The sequence below is a fragment of the Budorcas taxicolor genome, chromosome 20, assembly GCF_023091745.1.
Source record: "Budorcas taxicolor isolate Tak-1 chromosome 20, Takin1.1, whole genome shotgun sequence".
NCBI classification, from domain to species: Eukaryota; Metazoa; Chordata; class Mammalia; order Artiodactyla; family Bovidae; genus Budorcas; species Budorcas taxicolor.
Window position 1 is genome coordinate 53348764 of NC_068929.1, and position 24930 is coordinate 53373693.

The window sequence follows — 24930 nt, forward strand, 5'->3', positions numbered from 1 at the left end:
CCAACAGAAAGCCAGTGAAAATGCAGAATTTTTACCTGGGTGACCTTGCTTTGATTCTAAAATTTTGACTACATTTTTAAAAAGTTTCGATGGTTAAAATAGCCTGTCAAAACATAAAATACTATGTATTTTTGAGTAATTATTTTCCTACTGTTTTAGTTGGGTCTTTCCTAGTGGCTCAGACTGTAAAGAATCTGCCTGCAATGCAGGAGACCCAAGTTCAATCCCGAGGTCAGGAAGATCTCCTGGAGAAATGGAGGAAATGGCTACCCAGGGTAGTATTCTTGTCTGGTGAATTCTGTGAACGGAACATCCCAGCAGTCCCTGACATCACAAAGAGTCAGACGTGAATGAGCAACTAATACTTTCACTATTTTAATTAATAGTGTATGGCCACATATCAAGTTAAAAATCGATATTACTTAAGAAATATGAGACATATAGCATTTATCAGAAATACTGTTTGATATTTTTTAATTAAAGAGGCTTACACTAACATATGATATGAACTAACAAAGAGAACAGTCAAAAGACACATCCTTTTGAGAAGTTATTCCTTTAGCATTTACCAAAAACATTCTGAAAAAATAGCAAATTCCTAAATATCTATAGAATCATTTGCAAATTACATATTTTTCTCTATCTTTACCTTACAAATGAGAGAGTTATAGAACATCACTGACTCAATGGATATGAACATGAGCAAACTCCAGAAATCGGTGAAGGACTAGGAGTCTGGAATGCTGCAGTCCCCAGGGTTGCAGAGATCTGTCAGACCTAATTTACTGACTGAGCAAGAATGTAACAAAATTGTATAAAAAGTGATCTGTCTGTAGTTTAAGACTTCATTTTATCAGTCAAGTTAAATGCATACATGTCCAAAGTTAAAGTATACTTACATTAAAAAAAAAAAAAAATCATCCAAAGCAGTGAGATCTTTCTTAGGCTTCATGATTTATGAAAATATTTCTGCTAAGTCAAATCATGCACTTCCAAGATATACGATAGAAAAGGTTACTACTCAAAGACATTGGATTCTCAACCAGGATTGATGAATCCTAACCCATATTTGATACCCATTAGATTTGAAGCATTTAGCAAAATTTAGAAGTTCTATTGCTAATGGTGGAATGAAATCTTAAATCCTTTTAAATTTCAGTTTCTTCATCTATTAAATAAATATATCAGAAAATTTATCATATCCTGATACTGTGAAAGATTGAGGGCAGGAGGAGAAGGGGGTGGGGATAAATGATATGATGCTTGGATAACATCACCAGCTCAATGGATATGAGTTTGAGGAAACTCCAGAAGATAATGAAGGACAGAGAAGCCTGGCATACTGCACTCCATGGGACCATAGAGAGTTGGATGTGCCTTAGTTATTAGACAACAAAGATCAGAGCTTTATAAACAATAGCTCATGTGGAAAATCCAGTCACAGCTAGTTTTGTGGAAAAAAACTATTGGAAGCAGCCTCATTTATTCATTACATACTGTTTACAGCTGTGCTCACGTTAGAACTACAGAGTTGGATGTTTGTGATAGAACTCATAGGGCCCATAAAGACTTAAATATTTAGTATCTTGATCTTAACCAAAAAAAAAAAAAAAAAGTTTGGTGATTTCCTGATCAACTGATCTTCTAGGTCCCTTGCAGCTATAAATGCTATATGATGATAAATGCCGTATAATCTGATCAGAAAACACAAGTTGGGAAAGAAAACATACTACACTTCCTGAAGAATTCATTGATTAATTCTGCTAATCACATAAATCATAGTAGCATATTTTTTCAAATACTTAAAACTGCTACTTAAAATGTTTTAATTGTGTGTGTAAATGTACATAATATTTTCCAAGTTGATCTAATAACAAAAGGATAATTAAGTTACCAAATAAACTCAAAATAATTAGAGAGATTGATTCATAACAAGACTGCTTTAATTAGAGATTTAGAGGGAATAAAGTACATTTTCTGAGAGATCATCAATGTACTTTAATAAGACTGTGCACAGAAATTTTCTTTGCATCTTTCTTTTGGATCTAAATCAAGAATAGACATTTACATGTTAAACTATATATAAGCAGGAGAACTCTTCCATAGTTATATTGCATATTAGCCAATGAAAATTATTTTTTTTCCAATATGGATAATGCATTCTTGGGCAGTTATAATAGTGAGATGTGCTCTACAAATAACTTGCCATAGAAAAATATTAATTGTAATAAAGTTTTATGTTACAGACAACAGTAAGTCTATAATTGGAATTTTAGTTTTTAAAAATAAGATAGTATTTTAAAAACTAATAAGATAGTAATACTGCAAGGCCTAAAAGAAGAATAGCATAATCTTGCATGTGTATATATATATATCACATTGTTGAAATATATATATCTTATATATACATGACACTATATATTTATGTCTTATATATATATATATATATATGACACTACATGTATATTATACATATACATGCTCAGTTGCTCAGTCACATCTGACTCTTTGCCACTCCACAGACTGTAGACGGCCAGGCTCCTCTGTCCATGGGATTTTCCAGCAAGAAACTTGAGCAGATTGCATTTCCTCCTCCAGGGGATCTTCCTGACCCAGGGATGGATATCGCAGCTCCTGCAGTGGCAGGTGGATTCCTTACCAGCTCTACCATCTGGAGAGTGTATATCTTATACGACAGTAAAACTACTTCTATATGTCTTTAGCTAACTTAGGAAATATTAAGAAATATTTAGTATGTGTCAGGTGTCTTTACATTTAAGTGAGTCCATCCAAGACAGTTCTAACTGACTTTGATTGAATTATTTTTCAGCAAATAATCAATCTGCCCACCACACACCCACCCCACTGATGTTGGGTTTGATCAAGTCTTGGGCTTGCTTTGACTAATAGAATATGACAAGATGTGACATATTTTCTAGTTGAACAGAGGCTTTAAATGTATAAATATCTGACAAACATTTCTCTCCTCAGCAAGAGAGGAATGGTGATGATCTACACCCTTATTTATCTGTGTTCCAGAAAAGAAATACATTTGAGCACAACTTAGTCCAACCCTCAGGCTTGAGTGAAGCCACTATAGCTAACTCTGAGACTTATAGTCAAAAATAAACATGGCTCTGTGTCACTGAGATTTAGGAGCTGCTTATATTAATTTAAAAATTCACTAATAGAGCAGCCATAGGAAAACTCTGACACTGCTCCTCTGTATCTACAGGAAAAGTCCCAGCATCACTAAGAGATTGGAAGGTTTCACAGTATGTAGAAATGGTAAAGTGATCACCATAATATAAAGCAACTTTTTATTATATTCCTGGAAGTTTAAACTGTTTCATTGATTCACACAGTGAGTAATAATTCAAGGAGTATAAGATGCATTATTCAGTTTTTATACTACAAGCTATCTTTTAAGCTGCCATTCTAAGACAGCCATTCTTTTCCAAAATAAATATGTAGGTACAAACTTCAGTTCTAGTTCAAACTATAGTTCTAAAACTCTACTCTAATCCAGAAATTTTTATGTCCTTTTTTATGCTTCTCATATCTTCAAAGGCAACATCCTAAAGGCAAAATAATATATTTCCTCAACTTGATATGCCTTGAATATTCATAAAATTATTGCTTCCACAGTAATAATTTTAAACATATATTATTAAGCTATTTTATCATATAATATTCTATGCAACTTCATCGATTATAACATATATTTTTTAAATATTTTGTTATTCTCTATACCCATTAATACTGCTCTAGTCCTACATAACTGAATGAATAACTAAATAGACCCAACTACAAGATACCTAAATTAGCATTATGGACACATGTAGGTTCAAAGTGAATGGATGGAAAAAATATTCTACACCAATAGAAATTAAAAGGGAGCAGGGGTTACAGCTTATATCAAACAATAGATAATTCAAAACTCTGCAAGCCAGGCTTCAGCAATACGTGAACCGTGAATTTACTGATGTTCAAGCTGGATTTAGAAAAGGCAAAGGAACCAGAGATCAAATTGCCAACATCTGCTGGATCATCGAAAAAAGCAAGAGAGTTCAAGAAAAAACATCTATTCCTTTTTTATTGACTATGCCAAAGCCTTTGACTGTGTGGATCACAATACACTGTGGAAAATTCTGAAAGAGATGGGAACACCAGACCACCTGACCTGCCTCTTGAGAAATCTATATGCAGGTTAGGAAGCAACAGTCAGAACTGGACATGGAACAACACACTGGTTCCAAATAGGAAAAGGAGTATGTCAAGGCTGTATATTGTCACCTTGCTTATTTAACTTATATGCAGATTACATCATGAGAAACGTTGGACTGGAAGAAGCACAAGCTGGAATCAAGATTGCTGGGAGAAATATCAATAACCTCAGATATGCAGATGACACCACCCTTATGGCAGAAAGTAAAGAATTAAAGAGCCTCTTGATGCAAGTGAAAGAGGAGAGTGAAAAAGTTGGCTTAAAACTCGATATTCAGAAAACGAAGATCATGGCATCTGGTCCCATCACTTCATGGCAGATAGATAGGGAAACAGTGGAAACAGTGACAAACTTTGTTTTGGGGGCTCCAAAATCACTGCAGATGGTGACTGCAGCCATGAAATTAAAAGATGCTTACTCTTTGAAAAGAAAATTATGACCAACCTAGATAGCGTATTAAAAAGCAGAAATATTACTTTGCCAGCAAAGGTCCATCTGGTAAAGGCTATGGTTTTTTAGTGGTCATGTATGGATGTGAGAGTTGGACTGTGAAGAAAGCTGAGCACCAAAGAATTGATGCTTTTGAACTGTAGTGTTGGAGAAAACTCTTGAGAGTCCCTTGGACTGCAAGGAGATTCAACCAGTCTATCCTAAAGGAGATCAGTCCTGGGTGTTCACTGGAAGCACTGATGCTAAAGCTGAAACTCCAATACTTTGGCCACCTCATGTGAAGAGGTGACTCATTGGAAAAGACTCTGATGCTGGGAGGGATTGAGGGCAGGAGGAGAAGGGGAAGACAGAGGGTGAGATGACTGGATGGCATCACCAACTCGATGGACTTGAGTTTGAGTGAACTCTGGCAGTTGGTGATGGACAGGGAGGCCTGGCATGGTTTGATTCATGGGGTTGCAAAGAGTGGGACACGACTGAGCGACTGAACTGAAGTGAACTGAATTTAGAATTAAAAATGTAACAAGACACAAAGAAGGCCATTACATAGTGATAAGTATGTCAAACCATCAAGAGGAAATAACAGCTTTAGACATGTATCCATGCAACTTTGGAAACCTAAACCATATTAAGCCAACATTAACAGATTTTCCTGAAGGTTCATATGGTAAAGAGCTAGCCTATGATGTGGGAGATCTGGGTTCAATCCTGGATTTGGGAAGTTCCCCTGGATAAGGTAATGGCTACTTACTCCAGTATTCTTGCCTGGAGAATCCCATGGAAAGAGAAGCCAGGTGGGTTGCAGTCTGTGAGATTGCAAAGAGTCAGAAATGACTGAGTAACTGACATTTTATTTAATTTCAACAGCTTTGAAGAGAGAAACAGACAGTAGTAAGGCAATAATAGAGCATTAAAATACTTTAATTTTATTGAGATAGATTAACTGGAAGAAATTAATTTTAAAAAGCTGGACTTGAACTGTACTTTAGACCAACTAGATCTAACAGATATATGCAGAAAATTCCTATGAAGAACAGCAAAATACACATTCTTATCATAGACACAGGGCATGTTCTATAAGTCGGAATATATGTTAGATCATAAAACAAGTCTTAGCAAATTTTAAAAATAAATTGATCAATAAGGCATTTTTTTCTAACTGTAAGATATGAAACTATAAATCAATAACACAAAGAAATCAAGAAAAGTAAGCATATGGAAATTAAACAATACACTCCCGAGTCAAAGAAAACCAATGAGTCAAAGAAAAACAAAAGAGTATTTAAAAAAAAAGATCATGAACCAAATGAAAATGGAAACAGAACATTAGAAAACTGATGGGATTTAGCAAAAGCAAATGTAAGAGGAAAGTTTATAGCATAAGGGCCAATAATAAGAAGTTAGAAAATAAAAAACCTAACCTACATCAAGGGAGTAGAAAAAATGAACAAGTAAAGTCTAGATGCAAAGTTCAAGTCAGGAGAAGAAAGGAAATAACAAAGATCAGGGTGGAAATAAATAAAATAGAGGCTTAAAAGACAAAAGAAAAAAGAATCAATGAGACAAGAGCTGATTTTTTTAACTATAATTTCAAACAAAAATATAGTCTATATTTTATGAGTTAAAAAAATCGTTTCATTTACTAATCCTTAATCTTCAAGATCACACAGCTAAACCTGTTTTCTAAGCTGCCATGGTACCTGTGTAGGCAAACTGATCGTGATCACTAAGTAGATAGTTATGAATATGAGTTATGGTATTAATTTCTGGCTTTAATGCTGTGAAGAATGAAAGCATATAGCTTCATATTTTACTAATAAAGATATATAGGAAATATAAATTCAGGGAGATAGTGATAAATTTAAATTAATTTACTAGCTTTTTCTAACAAATATAGCCTATGCCAAATGAGTAAGGAAAGATCTCTGTCACACACACACAGACACAGACACAGACACACAAACTTTTCACAATTTTAACTTAAGTCCTAGGAACAAAGCCTTGCAAAGAAGTTACTGTATTTCATAATTTCACATTTATTTTTCTCCTTTGCATTCATATTGGCTAATAATAGATTGGATAAAAACGTGACAGAAGTTCTATGTAAGCAGAATTCCAAACTTTTCACAATTTAATGTCCAAAGCACCACAATAATAAGAATTGTGTTCAAAGTTGGAATGATACATGGGAATGTCATGTAAACAAATACTAGGTATATTGGAAATACATAGATTATGCTTCCCTCAACCTACCTTATTTGCACAATTTTATCATATTAAGGGGGCTTCCCTGGTAGCTTAGCTGGTAAAGAATCTGCCTATAAGGCATGAGACCTGGGTTTGATCCCTGGGTTGGGAAGATCCCCTGGAGAAGGGAACACTATTAAAAACTAAGACTGAAAATACATAGGTGAAATATTTATCAGAATACTTAGAGAAATATTTAAAACATTGAATTAGGGACATACAACTTATGTATGTCTGATATTCTTAGAAATATAAAAACAAAAGCAGCTGCTTATATTTTATTATATTTCAGAGTGTTAAAACTAAGTCTCTTTTAATTATTAAATTAATAAATTAATTAATATTATTAAATGAATATTAATAATATTTATTAATAAATATCAACAATAAATAATATTAATCATGATGTTATTATAATATAATTAATAAAATATTACCAATAAATTAATAATATTATTAATAATATTAATAGACAGTCTATATTCCCTTTGAGGCAATATATATATGAGTCATTATATTTATAAATGTAAAAATAAATATTGTTAATAGTAGATATTTTTATCGAAACTTTTTTCATATTCCTACCTTTACATGTTTAGAATTGTGTATGTGTTATTTTGCAAAGATTAAAAATTAAAAATATACGTTATTTTGATCTGATCAATTCTTACAGGGTGCCTGATAAGCACTTAGCATCATATAATGTGCTTTGCTTAGTCACTCAGTTGTGTCGGACTCCTTGCGACCCCATGGACCGTAGCCCAGGGTCCTCTGTCCTTGGGATTCTCCAGGCAAGAATACTGGAGTGGTTGGCCATTTTCTTCTCCTGGGTATCTTCCCAACCCAGGGATTAAACCAGCATGTCTTAAGTATACCTGCATTGGCAGGTGGGTTCTTTAACTCTAGTGCTACCTGGAAGTTCAGCTACTAAAGAGTACACCTTCAATGCTGGAGACCTCAGTTCAGTTCTTGGGTCAGGAAGATCACATGGAGAAGGGATAGGCTACCCACTCTGGAATTCCTGGGCTTCCCTGGTGGCTCAGATGCTAAGAATATGCCTATAAAGCAGGAGACCTGGTTTCAATCCCTGGGCAAGGAAGATCCCCTGGAATAGACCATGACAACCCATTCCAGTATTCTTGCCTGGAGGATCCCCAGAGACAGAGAAGCCTGGTGGGCTACACGTGGCCCATGGTGCCTCAAAGAGTCGGACACAAGAGTGACTTTCACTTTTCAGGTAAGCAGAAAAGGATTTATTAATAAGTACAGTCCATGAGATCGCTAACGGTTGGACACAACTGAGACTTCACTTTCACTTTTCACTTTCATGCATTGGAGAAGGAAATGGCAACCCACTCCAGTGTTCTTGCCTGGAGAATCCCAGGGACACGGGAGCCTGGTGGGCTGCTGTCTATGGGGCTGCAGAGAGTTGGACACAACTGAAGTGACTTAGCAGCAGCAGCACAGATAATACATAGAGTCTGACTTTTCAGAAACAAAACAAAACAAAAACAAACAAACAAAAACCCTCCCAAAATGTTGAGATGGGAATAAGCTGTTGAAGGCAATGAATGCCCTCTACCCTAGCTATTACATGTGTGCATTGGTTCTGAAAGAAAAGACCTTGAATGCTACTGATTGAAGCTACCCAAATCATATCTATAAAGTGTTGGAATCATGGTTGGTACATAGGAAGCCCACAATAAATGCTAGTTATTGTCAATTTAAAAAATACAGAAAAGTTGAAAAGTGAGAGTTATGTTTTATTCAGTGGGCATTTTTAGGATTTCAAGTCTGGGAGACAGCATCTCAAGTGACCCTGAGAGAATTGTTTGAGGAGTTAAGAGAAGGAACCAGGTTATACAGAAGTTTTGCAACAAAGGGCAAGTAGTCTGAATATTAAATGGTTATTGTTAATTAAAGAAAGCAAGATACCCCAAGTTAAGGAATTTAGTGCTTGTCTATGTATGGGAAGATGCAAGAGTCTGGGCTCACTGAAATCACTCTTTTCATATGCATCTCAGCTATCTAGGGCCAGTATCCTGTTTTTTCACATCCTGATCTCCCTTAGGGATCACCATAGGGAATGGCTGCAGACTGAGGGCTGGTATTCTCTTTCCTAAGTGCTCTTAGGGCGCAGCAGCTCACATTGGAGGGCTGCAATTGCTGATGACTGTGACATCCTTATTGACTGATATGGCAGAAAATATTTCATTTCTCAGTTTAAGGTGAAAATGAGCCGCTGAGAACAATGAAAACACTGTATCCTAGCTCTTAACATGTGTGTGACTTTTCTCAAAGAAAAGACTTTGGATGCCACTCATTGAGAATACCCAAGTCATGTCCATAAAGGACTAAAATTGTGCTTGGTACAGAGCAAGTCCACAATAAATGCTAGTTTTTTATACTTTATGATCAAATAATTATATCCTTATGCGCTTTGCTTATAAATTTCTGCTACTTGCCTATTTCAAAACTAGTCTCTAAACTCTTTTTTCTCCACATTCCCTTTATCCATTCTGAGATGACAAATTCTGTGTTTTTCCCTTTTATAATATACACACAGATTAGTATTTCAAAATTTTATTGAGGTATAATTGAAATAAGATAAACTGTAAATATTTCAACTTTACAGTTTGGTCAGTTTTGACATATTTGTACACCTCTGAATCTGTCACTATAAACAAGATAAAGAACATGTCTATCAAAAAAAAAAAAAGAGAGAGAGAGAAAAAAAAATAAAAACATTTCTTTCACAGAAAAAAACAGCTTCTTCTTTCCTCTTAGAAATCCTCCTTTCCTACTTCTCTTTCCTGAGCAAACACTGACTTGAGTTTGGTCACTGTGATTCATTTGCAGGATCTAGGTCTCTATACAAGAGACATTATATAGACTCTACTATTTGCCTGACTTCTTTCACTCAAGATAATGATTTTTCAATTGATTGATGTTTTTTGTCTATTAATAGTTCATTCTTTTCATTGATGTGAAACATGACTTTTTGCGACCCTATGGACTGTAGCCTGTGAGGCTCCACTGTCCATGGAGTTCTCCAGGCAAGAATATTGGAGTGGGTAGTCATTCCCTTCTTCAGGGGATCTTAACCCAGAGATCAAACCCAGGTCTCCTGTACTGAAGGCAAAATCTTTACCATTTTAGCCGCCGCAGGAGCCCAGTTTATTTTAGGAATACATCACAATTTGTTTATTCATGCATTTTTGATAGACATTTGGGTTCTTTATTATTTTTTGATTACTACAGATAATGCTTATCTAAACATTCATGTACAAATCTTTCTGTTCACATGAAATGTGAACATTTTCATTTCTCTTGGAAAAATAATTGAGTGAACTGACTAGATTTTGTGATAAATTTACACTTTCTATGAGACTGACAAACTGTTTTCCAAACTATTTGTTCCTTTTTACATTTTAAACAGGAGTAAATGTAAATTCTAATTTTTCCAAGTTCTTGATAAACTTGATATGGTCAAATTTTTCAATTTTAGCTAATTTAATGGGTATATAAAAGTAGATATAATAGTATTCATTATCATTTCCCTGATATCTAGTGAGGTTTAGCAATTTTTAATGTATTTTTGGTCTATTTACATATGACTTTTTAGGGTGATGATTTTCAAATTTTCTTTGTCTTACTATTGAGTTCTAACAGAATTTTATATATCTTAGGCACAGGTGATTGGCCCAAAATATATCTTGGACTCAACTATCTTTCCCCAGACTATAATTTGCATTTTGGATTTCTTAATGATGTCTTTGGAATGGAAAAGTTTTGATGAATTCTAATTTATAATTTTCTATGCTGCATGATTTTTGGGGTCTATAAAACAGAAACTCTTTTTATCCCCAGATGGCAAATATTTTCTCACTTATTTTACTGCATTTTATTTCTTTCCATTTAACACTACATCCATCATACACTTTGAGTTAATTTTGGATATAGTGTGGATATTTCCTTTTACCTATTATTATTTGTTTTCTTTAGGTAAATTAATCCATTGTATTTTCCCCTTTGTGAAGTTAATGGCATTCAAGTGTTTCCTATTTACATACAAAAGAAAAAATAGAATAGTTAAGTAATTAGTAAGGCTTTTCTCTGTAATTTTAAAATTCTTATACCCAGAAACCTCCTCTCCCAAATGTGAAGCTTTGCAGAAGATGCTGATTAACTGTCAACATATTTAGACTGAAAAGATTTACTTTTGTCTTAGTTGGTGTAGTGTAAGGTAGGCAGTTGGACTCAAACCAGATGTTGATATAAGGTATTTTCATTGTGTGCGGAGCACTTGCTTTCTAGAAATATTTATATTTTCATTTTTCATTTTAGGGGCTTCCCTGGTAACTCAGCTGATAAAGAATCCTCTTGCAATGAAGAAGACCCTGGTTTGATTCCTGGGTCAGGAAGATCCACTTTAGAAGGGACAGGCTACCCACTCCAATATTCTTGGGCTTTCCTGGTGGCTAGCTGGTAAAGAATCCATCTGCAATGCAGGAGACCTAGGTTCAATCCCTGAGTTGGGATGATCCCCGGGAGAAGGGAAAGGCGACCCATTCCAGCATTCTGGCCTGGAGAATTTCACAGACTTTATAGTCCATGAGGTCACAAAGAGTTGGACACGACTGAGACTTTCACAGATAGAATTCTAGATCAGCATAAACATTTAGAATCCTTTCCCCCTAGATTTCCCTCTCTTAGATTCAAACTGATCAGAACTTTCATTCCTTCTCATATTGTGCAAACAATTTTTTTACAGAGAAGATTAATCATTTTGTTCTGGCATACATAATCGTGTAGGGAAAATGATTCTGAACAAGTATGAGTCTGATGGAAGGAAAAAGATGAAGTATTGGAGGTACAATATACTGATTTGGCTAAAAAAAAAAAAATAAAAAGGTTGTTCAGATTTTTCCTATAAGAGTTTGCTGAAAAATATGAATGGACTTTTTGGTCAACCCAGTGTATTATGTGAAACACGCTCTCTCTGTGTCCCTGACTGCCACCACTGCAGCTTATCTGGGCAATAGTACAGAAGACACTTTGTGTAAGGTGACTAGACTGACACAAGAGGAACAGAGCAGACTCACCTATGCGTGCCTCTGTACTGACCCCCAGTTTCCTATTGGACTTGCAACTGCACATTTTCGTCCACCCATCTATGGTCCTACAGAATTTGAGAGAGAAAACATTCTTGATATTTCACTGTTCTCTATTTATGAGGTTTCTCTCTGTGTACAAATAATCTTTGTGTTTTTAAACAGGAATACCATTTATACCATGGAAATTGCAGGTCCTTGAAGCAAAGTCAGCTTGCTAAAGTTACATGATCTCCAGCTTTAAATCACTTTCTGGAATGTTCTCTTCCTTTCATTACTCAGAGGTGAAAGACAAAGTGTTAGTCGCTCAGTCGTGTCTGACACTTTGTGTCTTTGCAACCCCATGGACTGTACCCCGCCAGGCTCCTCTGTCCATGGAATTCTCCAGACAAGATTACTAGAGTGGCTTGCCATTTCTTTCTCCAGATTATCTTCCCAACTCAGGGATCCAACCTGGCTCTTCTGCATTGCAGGTGGAACTTTTTACCATCTGAGCCACCAAGGAAGCCCACTCAGAGGTCAAGTATTGCCTATATTGTTTCTCTGACTGCAGTTTTGTATCATTCCTAATGGCAGTTCTCCTCCAGAGGAGAGTCCAATTTGTATATTAAGATCATTCAATAACATTTAAATGACTGAAATTAATGATTATTTGGGAAAAAAGAACTTGAATCAATGGAAAAGAGCCAGATTTAGCATCAATCTGTCACATAAACCAAGTCACATACTGAAGATATCTGTGCAGCTAAGTCATCATTTTTATTTGTGCTAGTCGGTTTATGTAGGTGTACAGAGCTACTGTAAACAGTTTGCTTCTATATTTTCTTTTATAATTAAAAACAAACATGAAAGCAATTACATCTATGTTTTAAATATTTACTTGAACATCTTGTCATGTTTGCAGTACACATCCAACTTCTTAATTTACTTCTGCATTAAATTCATTTGTTCTCTCATTGAGTGGAAAGTCTACCATCAAAGATTTATGTGACTGACATGTATAAAGATCATTTTAAAATTCTTATCCTCTATTTTTTCCCCAAGTATCTATGTTTGTTGTCAGTTCCTGAATTATATATTGCTATTCATGAAAAACACTCTCATTAAAATACATCAAATTTTCAATCGTAGTAAAAGATGGGAAATGCTGTGGTTTATGTATACCAACCTTACTTCTCTTAATATCAAGTAGCTGTAACTGTGGGAAAATCTTCAATTAATAGAGACAATGTTTATCAACAAATACTTGGGGCTTCCCAGGTGGCTTAGTGGTAAAAAATCCACTTGCAATACAGGAGATGCCAGAGATGCGGGTTTGATCCCTGGGTCAGGAAGATCCCCTGGAGGAGGAAATGGCAATCCACTCCAGTATTCTTGCCTGGAGAATCCCATGGACAGAGGAGCCTGGCCAGCTCAGTCCACTGGGTGGCAAAGAGTTGGACGTGACTGAGCACACACGCACTTGAGAAAACAATTAAAAAAATAGAACTTCACAACTTTGGCTAGCATGCTTGTAATTTTCTGGGGTGACATTAATTTTTCCGCCCACAGGATATAGGTATTTCTATGCACATGAATAAACAGACAGCAAATGACTCCATGAAATGTGCCTGCAGTTGAGCAATGAGGACACAGTGTACCTCCTGTCGACATAGTTAGTCACTTTGCTTTTCATGTGGCACCTGGATCTTCATCTGTTTTATTCCATTTTTATTTTAGGGAACAAACATAACCAGGAGTGCATTTTCAGTACTGGTTGTCACAGAGTTGTAAAATTTGAAAGCTGGAAGAAACCTCAGAGATTAGTGCATTTAGCACATTAGGAATTTCTAGCTGAGATTTTGGCAGGCGTAAAGTCAAGTAGCTCCGCAGAATAATATGTAAAATGCAAAGACTTGTGCTCTTTTTTTTTCCTGAAAATGTGTTAGAACAGAACTTATCACCATAAAATGTATATTCCTAACAAGAACATTGATGGATCCCAGTGGCACCTCTGTTGTTCCCAAGGTTCAAGCTCTCACTCCTTATAGATTCACATCCATTACCATCACTGCTATTCCTGAGCTTTCCCACAACTCTGCTGATAACAATTCACTGAAACTTAATGTGGGGCCCTTCCTGTCCATACATAAATTTAAAGCTGATGCTGTGTTGCCCCAGAGATGCTCTATCTAGTAGCAATGCTCAGAAAGTGGCACCTCAGATATTACATTTAGGTGGATATTTACAGATAAGTCGTTTGGAATTATATATTTTTCAATGCTTTCATCCTCAGAAATGATATCCATTAAACCATTGCAGATATGCCTGCTCTTTGCTGAGTGGACATTTGGATTTAACAGTTAGTTATAAGAAGAGTTAATGGGCTAGATCAGATAAGCAGTTTTATAAGCGGTCTGGAAAGAGTAGAGTCATTTTCCTTTTCACTTGTCTAATTTGCACTCAACAGCTGAGGGTAGTTTCTTAGCATTGAACCAACTGAATTTCATAGCATTTTTTTTTTTTTCCTCCAAAGCATATGATTTTCTCTCATTTAAAAATCAAACCTAGGTGATATTTTTTTGTTGAGTCTCAGGTCATTTCCAGTATTGAATGGCATATTTTCCCAATATGTAAGGGTATTAATGGAGGATAAAAATTGAAAATTGGCAAGTGATCATAAAATTGAAGTGGAATAAGGAGGGAAGTGAGGGCAGGAAGAGTTACTGTACAGCAAGAGGTAAATGGATTGTAGGTGCTGATGGGGTTCTGTGGTTTTTAAAGACAGGGTAAGAGCAAGGAGATCAAACCAGTCAATCTTAAGGGAGATAAACCCTGAATATTCACTAGAAGAATTAATGCTGAAGCTGAAGCTCCAGCATTTTGGTCATCTGATATAACAGACAACTCATTGGAAAAGTCCGTGATGATGGCAAAGATTGAGGGCAGGAGGAGAAGAAGTCATCAGAGGATGAGATGGCTGGATGTGATCTCCAATTCAATGAACATGAACTTGGGCAAACTCCAGGAGAAGGTGAGGGACAGGGAGGCCCAGCATGCTGTAGTCCACAGGGTTGCAAAGAGTCAGACACAACTGGGCAACTGAACAACAAGAGGAAATAGGTGAGAAAGGAGGAACTGAAATGGGCATGGGGCTGAGAGTGTGATGCTTGAAGAGGCTACAGGGGGAGCATCAATTCAGGAGGTTCAATTTTAGCACATAAGAATAAATAACTGATGCTGTATAGGAAACGGCATTGGAGGAGAGGAAATGAAGGAACTGAGAAAATGAGGTGGGGGGAGCTAATTGTTCAGTTCAGTTCAGTTCAGTCGCTCAGTCGTGTCCGACTCTTTGTGACTCCATGAATCGCAGCATGCCAGGTCTCCCTGTCCATCACCATCTCCCAGAGTTCACCCAGACTCACGTCCATCGAGTCCGTGATGCCATCCAGCCATCCTCGGTCGTCCCCCTCTCCTTCTGCCCCCAATCTCTCCCAGCATCAGAGTCTTTTCCAATGAGTCAACTCTTCGCATAAGGTGGCCAGAGTACTGGAGCTTCAGCTTTAGCATCATTCCTTCCAAAGAAATCCCAGGGTTGATCTCCTTCAGAATGGACTGGCTGGATCTCCTTGCAGTCCAAGGGACCCTCAAGAGTCTTCTCCAACACCACAGTTCAAACGCATCAATTCTTCGGCACTCAGCCTTCTTCACAGTCCAACTCTCACATCCATACATGACCACAGGAAAAACCATAGCTAATTGTTACGGATGATAAAATCAAACAGAACTTAGATAATATTAACTACAAATTGGCACTTGCTGTGGGCACTTGCCATCTACCTATCTACCTCTACAAGGATTAAGTCAGGTGCTGCTGCAGCTACTGACTTTCAACACCTCGTGCAAGGAGTTCAGGGTAAAGAGCAGAAATGAGGCACTCTGTGCTTGGGAATTGATGCTTTTGAATTGTGGTATTGAAGAAGACTCTTGAAAGTCCTTTAGACTACAAGGAGATCAAACCAGTCAATCCTAAAGGAAATCAATCCTGAATATACATTGGAAGGACTGATGCTGAAGCTAAAACTACAATAACTTTTCTACTTGATGCAAAGAACTGACTCTTTGGAAAAGACCCTGATGCTGGGAAAGATTGAAGGCAGGAGAAGGGGATGACAGATGGTTGGATGGCATTGCTGACTCGACGGACATGACTTTGAGTAAGCTCTGGGAGTTGGTGATGGATAGAGAAGTCTGGCATGCTACAGTCCTTGGGGTAACAAAGAATCAGACATGACTGAGCTACTGAACTGATTATGCGCGGGAAAAAAACTGGCAGGACAGATCTTCAGATAGAAATTTTCAGGAGCCAATTTTATGAACTCAATGCTTGTATCTCCTCATAGTTCAAAAAGCACTAAAGTCCTTCATGCTGATGACTGTTCCTCCTGACTAGCAAAAACTTCATGAGACTAGTAGACACCGTATGGAAAAATGTGTGTTTGATTGCATGTATCCCCCTTCATCAAAAATCACATAAATACTGACCTCCCCCTCCACTTCGCCTCTTTGGAGCAGTTTCTGTGAGCTTAGCAGTTACTCAGAGCTCTCTGAGATACTATCTCCCAGGCTGCAGTCCTCATTGTGCCCCATATAAAACTTAGCTTGCAACTCACACTCTGTGCATTTTCTTTAAAGTCAACAAGAGAGAGAATGGGAATGAACCAAGGATGGCTGCCCCATGGAGAAATAGGAAAGAGTACAGATGGATGACAGCGGACTGAGAAATGGGAGCTTTTAAAGTGGGAGGGAGGCTCGGCATTGAGGTAGAGAAAGGCACCTGTATTGTAACTATAAATGTGTGTTCATGAGTGTGAAATGCACAGGACACTATTTTTAAATCACAGGAAGCAAAGGCTGTCGAGCAGCACGTAAGAGTGCTTGCTCTCCCTATCTTTCCTTTTCTAATCTTTTTATCTTAACTGCTTTCATCTCTCAGACCTCATTCCCCCTCTAGTGGGAAAATGCTGGGGACTAGTATAAGCTCTGCCATTGCACACTTGAGAGCTTGACCTTGGTCTCAGGCTACTTTCTCATCTGCCCTTGTTTCTCCATGAGCTGTCTACCCCCTGTGCAGAAGTTAAAGGCACATTTGATGGGTCTCAATATGTATGTCTTTTGTGCAGTTTCATGGTGGGAAAGTCCATTGCTCTTAATAGTTTTACTTCCCAGGGTAGTTCTACTTTTTCTCCTTCAAATACTTTGCTTTCCTAATCTTTTGAGCGTAGAGAACAAAAGATAATATACTGGCTATAAATATATTCAGATAAATCAGGTTGCTTATCTTCAGACTGAACATGCTGTTCTATTCCTATTACCTTCTATTAGGAAAAAAATCATGTGATGCGGGTCAATCTTCATTCACAGCTAAATGGGAAGGATTTAGAAAGAAATTTTTCAAAGTAAACCTTAGGTAGTTGTTGTAAAAATTCAAACTAAAGAGCATTCTAATGAATTCGGGATCTTTGCAATGTTCGAGTTTGCTTATTAAATAAACTGGGTGATAAAAAATAATCTCAGCTTAGATTCACTGAAGAATATACTTAAGGTGCTTAAAATGAGTATATTTTAATAGTGATGGTTGGTATTGTTTAGCATGGGAGAAAATAAAACATTAAATTCCAATGAATAGCCTTAACCTGTGGACACGATTCAGTGTTTCATTTTTTAGGGGAATCTGTGATAAGAGCTATCCACTGAACCACTTTGGAAACTCTCAGCCTCACCTGTTCCAACTTTAGAGGGACCACTCTTGCATATGCCCAGCCTCACTCCTCCATGGTGACCAGTTTTACTATAGCAAAAGTCAATGGCGCCTAATCTCAAGCGCGCTCTACAATAGGATTGTTGTATTTCTCAGGTGGTGCTGGTGGTAGAGAACTTACCTGCCAAAGCAGGAGACATAAGAGACTTGGGTTGATCCCTAGGTCAGGAAGATCCCCTGGAGGAAGAGATGGCAACCTACTCTTGCCTAGAGAATTCCATGGACAGAGGAGCCTGGTGGGCTACAGTCCATAGGGTCACAGAGTTGGACATGATTGAAGGGACTTACCGTGCAGGCAGCACATTGCTGCTCAAGTAAGACAAGAAGGAACACATGGGTCCCTATGCACATCCAACCCAAGAGTGAAGGGAGTTAACAGCCATAGAGAGAATCTTAAGACTGACGTTGGCAAACTTATTTTCTCTTCTTCTCTCTACTGAACAGCCCTGTCCTGAGAAACAGTATTTTAATGGTTCTCAAAAGATGGGCTATGGAAATCTGCTCCTCAGGCCTCTTGCTATAGGAAGCATGATTGACAGGGACCCAGCTGCTATGCTGGGATTCCTCCACCACATTCGTGTCCCAGACACATCTTCCATAGAATGCGTTCAGCCCTAGGTAGAGCCCAACAGGGAAAGCAAGGCAGGCCCATTCCTGCAAGATCCAAGAGGTGGAACTCCTCCAGTGTCTGAGGTGGGCCCCAGGGCCACTCATCTGCCTGGACAAATAGTCCTTTGAAATACATGCAACCTGCAACTCTGCCTATCTTCCTCAGGCTCCTTCACAGCGGTCAGGTTTGCATCCGGCTTTGATGGCCCTGTACCTCATTCAGGTCCCTCCTTCCCCCCCACCTCACAGTTCTTTCCCCCAGAAAATCTCCTATAACTCTAGTGGCATCTCAGTGTCTACCTGGCAGAGCACTTCAACTAACCCAAGTAACACTAGGGATCAATAGTCCAAGAACACAGACAGAAAGAAGAGGATGTAGGACCAGTTTAGTTTTCACCCAGCAGGCTGAAATGACACTGGCCTAAAGAGAAGGGGGACACAGATAATCCCAGGCAAAGAGTGGTGGCCTTATTGCTGAAGATTTCACTATCGATAATCCAGTAAAATGCCCACCTAGAGAGAAATATCTCAGGTGTAATGATCCAGGTATTCAAAATACATAGAGGGAATGATGCCTGCAGAGGCAGTGTTAACTGGTGGCTAAAGAGTTGTTTTGACAACTTGCAGAGAGATAATGAGAGAATAAAAGTGGTTAAGAACTTGCTAATGGCTGAGGGTAAGAGCCGGAGGCTTCTGGTAGCTTGAAGAGTGGCCCTCATCTCCTAGAGTAGAAACATCTTTTCACAGCTAAAAAGAGGCTGAAAATGTATGTCTAGTGGCACAGAGCTCAGAGATGTCGGAATGCTTCACCAGTGTAGATCAGTTGCATTAAGGTCAGAGTTCTGGTTGGGAGAACCCAACATCCTGAAACACAGGATGAAAATAGCCGGAGAAGTGCTCTTGATGTTGATTTTTCAGGCATCCATGAAATTCAGAGCCTGTGGAGTTTGTCCGCTTTCCTGTAGTAAGAGATACACTCTGCTATATTGAAAGAAACTGCAGAGGCCTGTCTTCCACAAGGCAAGAATAGAGCCTTCAGAGGCTGCTCTCACCTCCTCTGCTGTCCCTGAAAGTGTATTCAAATTGCTATTCTTGGCAATCGAAGAAAGCACACACATTGGGTCCCTGAGCTGTTGGGGTTGGCACCGTGAAGATGGCCAAATGCAACCCCATAATGAGAATTAGGTCACAGCATATGCCACCTGTCGGTGTGTTGAGTCAGATAAGTTTGGAAACAGGCCATATTCAGGAGTCACATGAAGTAGCTTGTAGGTACTGGTAAAAGTCAGAGGATTAGCTCTGAACTTGGATTTCAAGGATGGCTGGTCCAGCAAGCTGCTGGAATATAAGACTAGAAAAGTGAGAATTTTCTTAAGACATGAAATTAAGTACTCTTGTCAGGACCCCAGAAGGATGGGCTAACTCAGTGCTAGGTTGGCACATAAAAGTCTAGAAAAAGTGATACCCAAGCTTCAGAGAAGTGGAAATGCCTGAATTTGCTGTGGCAGCTTGTGAAGTGTGGGATGTAGCAGCTAGGGGAACTGGGCAGGATTGAAAGGTTTATTATGGGAGGACATAGGACCTTCCAGACAGGATATCCCACAAGACACACCATTAGGAATGTATTGATGAGAAGGGCTCCTGCATCTTGAAGAAGCTGAGTGATGACTATCCTCAGTAGGACATGGTTGATGGTAGAAGGGGCAACAAGAGGATCACAGATTGGGGCTCACCCACACCCTTGAGAATGATGAACCCTCAAAGAACTAGAGACTAGATGGCAGTGCTTAACAGGAAGAAGCCAGGGTTCCTTAATTAGAACAATGACTAGCAAGATGAAAAGGCAACTAAGAAGCTTTGACCCATCCCATGGAGTTGGATGGCAGGTAAAAGAGCATGATAACCCTAAGCATAAAATAGGCAGCTGACAAGGGTGCTGTTTGGTATCGTTGTTTTGTTGTTACTGTTTAGTGGCTAAGTTGTGTCTGACTTTGTGACCCCATGGACTGTAGCCCACCAGACTCCTCTGTCCATGGGATTTCCAAGGCAAAAATACTGGAGTGGGTTGCCATTTCCTTCTCCAGGTGATCTTCCCAAGCCAGGGATCAAATCCTCATCTCCTACAGCATCGGCAGGTGGATTCTTTACCAATGAGCCACCAGGGAAGCCCATAGAAACCAAAAGACCCACACAAAATATGAACAGAGGCAGAGGTGGTCATCTCAATGGTTACATTCCCTCACACATTTTTCAAACCTGGGTCAATCTCCTAGTCCAGAATTCCTTTCCTAAAGAACACTTTCTACAATAGGTCCCTAAAAAGAAGGATCCTGTAACATTATAGCAAATATATACTGTAATGATTACCCCAGTTTTTCCCCACAGAGATCTATAAACCATTTACTCAGGTGATTTTACACAGGTTCTATGTTGGTATAGATATCTGGAGACCTAAAACATCAGTGTAGTCCCCTTTTCAGAGGAGTTTCCATGGATCAGATAATAAGTAGAGTCCTGGCTAAACTCCTGATCACAGTGGGCCCAATGGATGAGAATGAGAACCCAAGGGTCATATCCCATGTCCCTGAAAATAAATTTGAATTGTTATTCTTAGCAGTTGGAGAAAACACCCACATTGGATCCTTGTTCTATTGGTGCAGGCATAGTGAAGAATGCCAAACACAAGTCTTTAAAGCTGACCCCATTTTGGCTAAGATAATAAATCAAAGACAATATTGTGTCCCAGAGAAATGGCAGAGATTAATACCACCTTTAAAGCCTGCATTGAGTCTGAGTGGTAGCTCCTATCATATCTCCTTGTAATTCATGAGACTGGCCTGCACAGAAACAACCAACTGTAGATGGATGCAGACTTAACAAGTAGTATTCCTGATTGCAGCTGCTGTGCTTAAGGTGGTACTAATGCCAAAGGATATTAATACGTTCTCACCTACATAGCATGCAGCATTCATGTAGTGAAAGCGTCATTTTCTATTCCCATCAGAAAATTGGATAGAAAACAGATCACATTCACATGTGATGACAAAAATATTCACTTACAGTTCTGTCTTAAGGATATGCAATATCTCCTGCCATCTGTCACAATACAATCCAAAGATGTCTCTACTGCCTCTTTGTCTCCCAGAACATCAGACTGTTCCGCTACATCAGAGACACCATGATTAGTTGATGAAAGATTGGCCGTGAACTAGTTCACTGGTATGGACTAAAGGCTGCAAACATGTTGGAGGGCTTAGCAATACAGCTGGACTGAAGACAGGAGATAAGACATCTTAAAATTCAGAAGAGTAAGTTTTCAGTGATCTTTCTAAGCCTCAAGTGCTTGCTGGAATATCTGTTGAAAAACTCCTTTCCATGGACCTCACGTTTCTACATTTCTTGCAAGCAGAGGAAATTATGGTCCATCTTCCAGATTCGTTTTACAAGAATGTTTGTAAAGAAAAAAATTCTTGGAATACAAGGAAAGTACTTCCCTCCACAGAAAAGGGCAGTTTTATTGTTCAATATAACAAAGAGTGGGCTTCTCAGGTGGCACTAGTGGTAAAAAAAAAAAAAAAAAAAAAAACACCTGTCAAAGCAGGAGATATAAGAGACAGGGGTTCATCCCTGGATTGGAAAGATTCCCTGGAGGGCGGCAAGGCAACCCACTGCAGTATTCTTTTCTAGAGAATCTCATGGAGAGCAGAGCCTTATGGGCTACAGTCCATAGGGTCCCAAAGATTCAAACACGACTGAAGTTACTTAGCATCCATGCAGGCATAAGAAAAAGAATGCCTTCGCCTTTTACAAAATGCAGTTGTATGGGTCCTTAAGCTCATGATTCTTCAGCTGTGGTGAAAAGGCCACATGCACAGCATCCAACTGGGCTTTTTTTCTGAATTTTCCTTGTGGCTCTTGGGCTATTCCCTGTGCCACAGAAGTAGCATCTTCTATATATGACCCAGGAATCTCATGTCTCCTGCCAACATTCAAGCAGTTTTTGCAGGCTAGCTTTCAGCTTGCATGTAGGATAAAATCTCAGGCCTTTCACAGATTCTAAAAGTTATGGCTGAGAAGAATAGGAAGCTATCAGAAACTACGCTCTGGAAGAGAAATGATGAGGACTTTGTAGATCAAGATATCAAATATGATATCATGGGATATGGGTTAGATTCCTGAAATGAGGTTACGGAAGCTTTCATCCAAGTTTTAAGTAAAGGAGGGAATTTAGTGTAACCTATTATTCTGAGAGGTAATGAATGTCTACAAGCTGAATAGCTAGAAGAAGAACTAAAAATGTTCTCCTGATGATCTGGCTGTTGCTCTTTCTCCTCTGGATGAGAAGCAGTGTTGTCATGGCAATGGGACAGCAAATTCGGCAGCCCCAGCTAGAATTCATGGGGCTGGAGCTGATGAGATCAAAGCTTTCAGTAATAAGAATATAGAACCACCTTCTTTGTTTTTATTCCCATGTAGCTTCTGGAATTGTTTTTTCCAGGAATGCCCTCCTTAATTGGCTACTCTGATTAACCTGGCTGATGGACTAGGAACAAAAGCCTTCAAGCTGTCTCATAACACATTTCCAATCACCTGGATTTCAAATAAAAGTATGATGTCAATCTTCTGTATTGACTTCTGCAAACCTCTCTGTGATTACTAGAGCCAATCAGCTAAGCAAATCCGATAAACCACTAAGATCTACCTTTGAATGTCAGAAGACTTTTCTCTCAAGTATATGAGCTGATTTGCTACTCATCTTCAAGTGTTAATCCAAGTATGAATGCACGCCTGAGTGTTCAATAGTGTCCAACTTTGTGTGACCCCATGGACTGTAGCCTGCCAGGTTCTTCTGTCCATGGGACTTACAACCAAGAATACTAGAAGGGGTTGCTGTTTCTTACTCCAGGGGATCTTCCTGACCCAGAGATTGAGCCTGTGTCTCCTGCATTGGCAGGCAGATTCTTTACCACCGAGTCACCTGGGAAACCATTAATCCAAGTACATCAGGATATATTAATGATGAAAAACATGTCACTGATCTGCAGAAAGCATGTGTTGGTCAATTTTATCACTCAAAATAACCCTGACCAGTGAGTTGAGGCTGGATGGAAAGCCTTCCTTCAACAATATCTTCAATAACTTTAGTTAAAAAAAGGAATAGCATTCCTACCACTTTTTCTAATGGCATGACTCATGGTATAAAGAAAGACTTTCAAGAGGTGTGTATAAACTATGCCATTTGTTCCTTCAGAAACCTTCACCTAGTTGCCAAGCTTGTCATCATTTTTGGAAAGACCTCCGCAATCCACTACATAAATGTGTAAGCTTCCTGAAAAGAGGAACTTATGTTAGTTTCGCCACTGAAGTATCCAAACATCAAGGTTTATTAGTTAGTTCAGTCACTGAGTAGTGTCTGACTCTTTGTGAACCCATGAATTGCAGCACGCCAGGCCTCCCTGTCCATCACCCACTCCTGGAGTTCACTCAGACCCAAATCCATCGAGTCAGTGATGCCATCCAGCCATCTCATCCTCTGTCATCCCCTTCTCCTCCTGCCCCCAATCCCTCCCAGCATCAGAGTCTTTTCCAATGAGTCAACTCTTCCCATGAGATTGCCAAAGTATTGAAGTTTCAGGTTTATCATCATTTCTTCCAAAGACATCCAGGACTGATTTCCTTTAGAATGGACTGGTTGGATCACCTTGCAGTTCAAGGGACTCTCAAGAGTCTTCTCCAACAAAAAAGAAAAAGAAAAAATGCACGGAGAGAAAGACAGGAAACACAGACCAGTCCAGGGCCAAGGAAGGAACAGCACCTTTTATTTAAGATTTACAGAAAAAGCTAGCACGTCTCCACTCGGAGATATTCCTAAGTTAACAGAGTCTGGGTGAGGAAATTAACACGGAGTACATATTTCTGAATGGAGTATAAATGTTCGAGACACACGGGAGCATTTTCTGCCGGGTGCTAAGGTGCACGCACAGCAACACCATCAATTCTTTGGCACTCAGCTTTCTTCACAGTCCAACTCTCACATCCATACATGACCACTGGAAAAACCATAGCCTTGACTAGACAGACCTTAGTTGGCAAAGTAATGACTCTGCTTTTGAATATACTATCTAGGTTGGTCATAACTTTCCTTTCAAGGAGTAAGCGTCTTTTAATTTCATGGCTGCGATCACCATCTGCAGTGATTTTGGAGCCCAGAAAAATAAAGTCTGACACTGTTTCTGCTGTTTCCTCATCTATTTACCATGAAATGATGGGACCAGATGACATGATCTTAGTTTTCTGAATGTTGAGCTTTAAGAAAACTTTTTCACTCTTCTCTTTCACTTTCATCAAGAGGCTTTTTAGTTCTTCTTCACTTTCTGCCATAAGGGTGGTGTCATCTGCATATCTGAGATTATTGATATTTCTCCTGGAAATCTTGATTCCAGCTTGTGCTTCTTCCAGCCCAGCATTTCTCATATTATGTC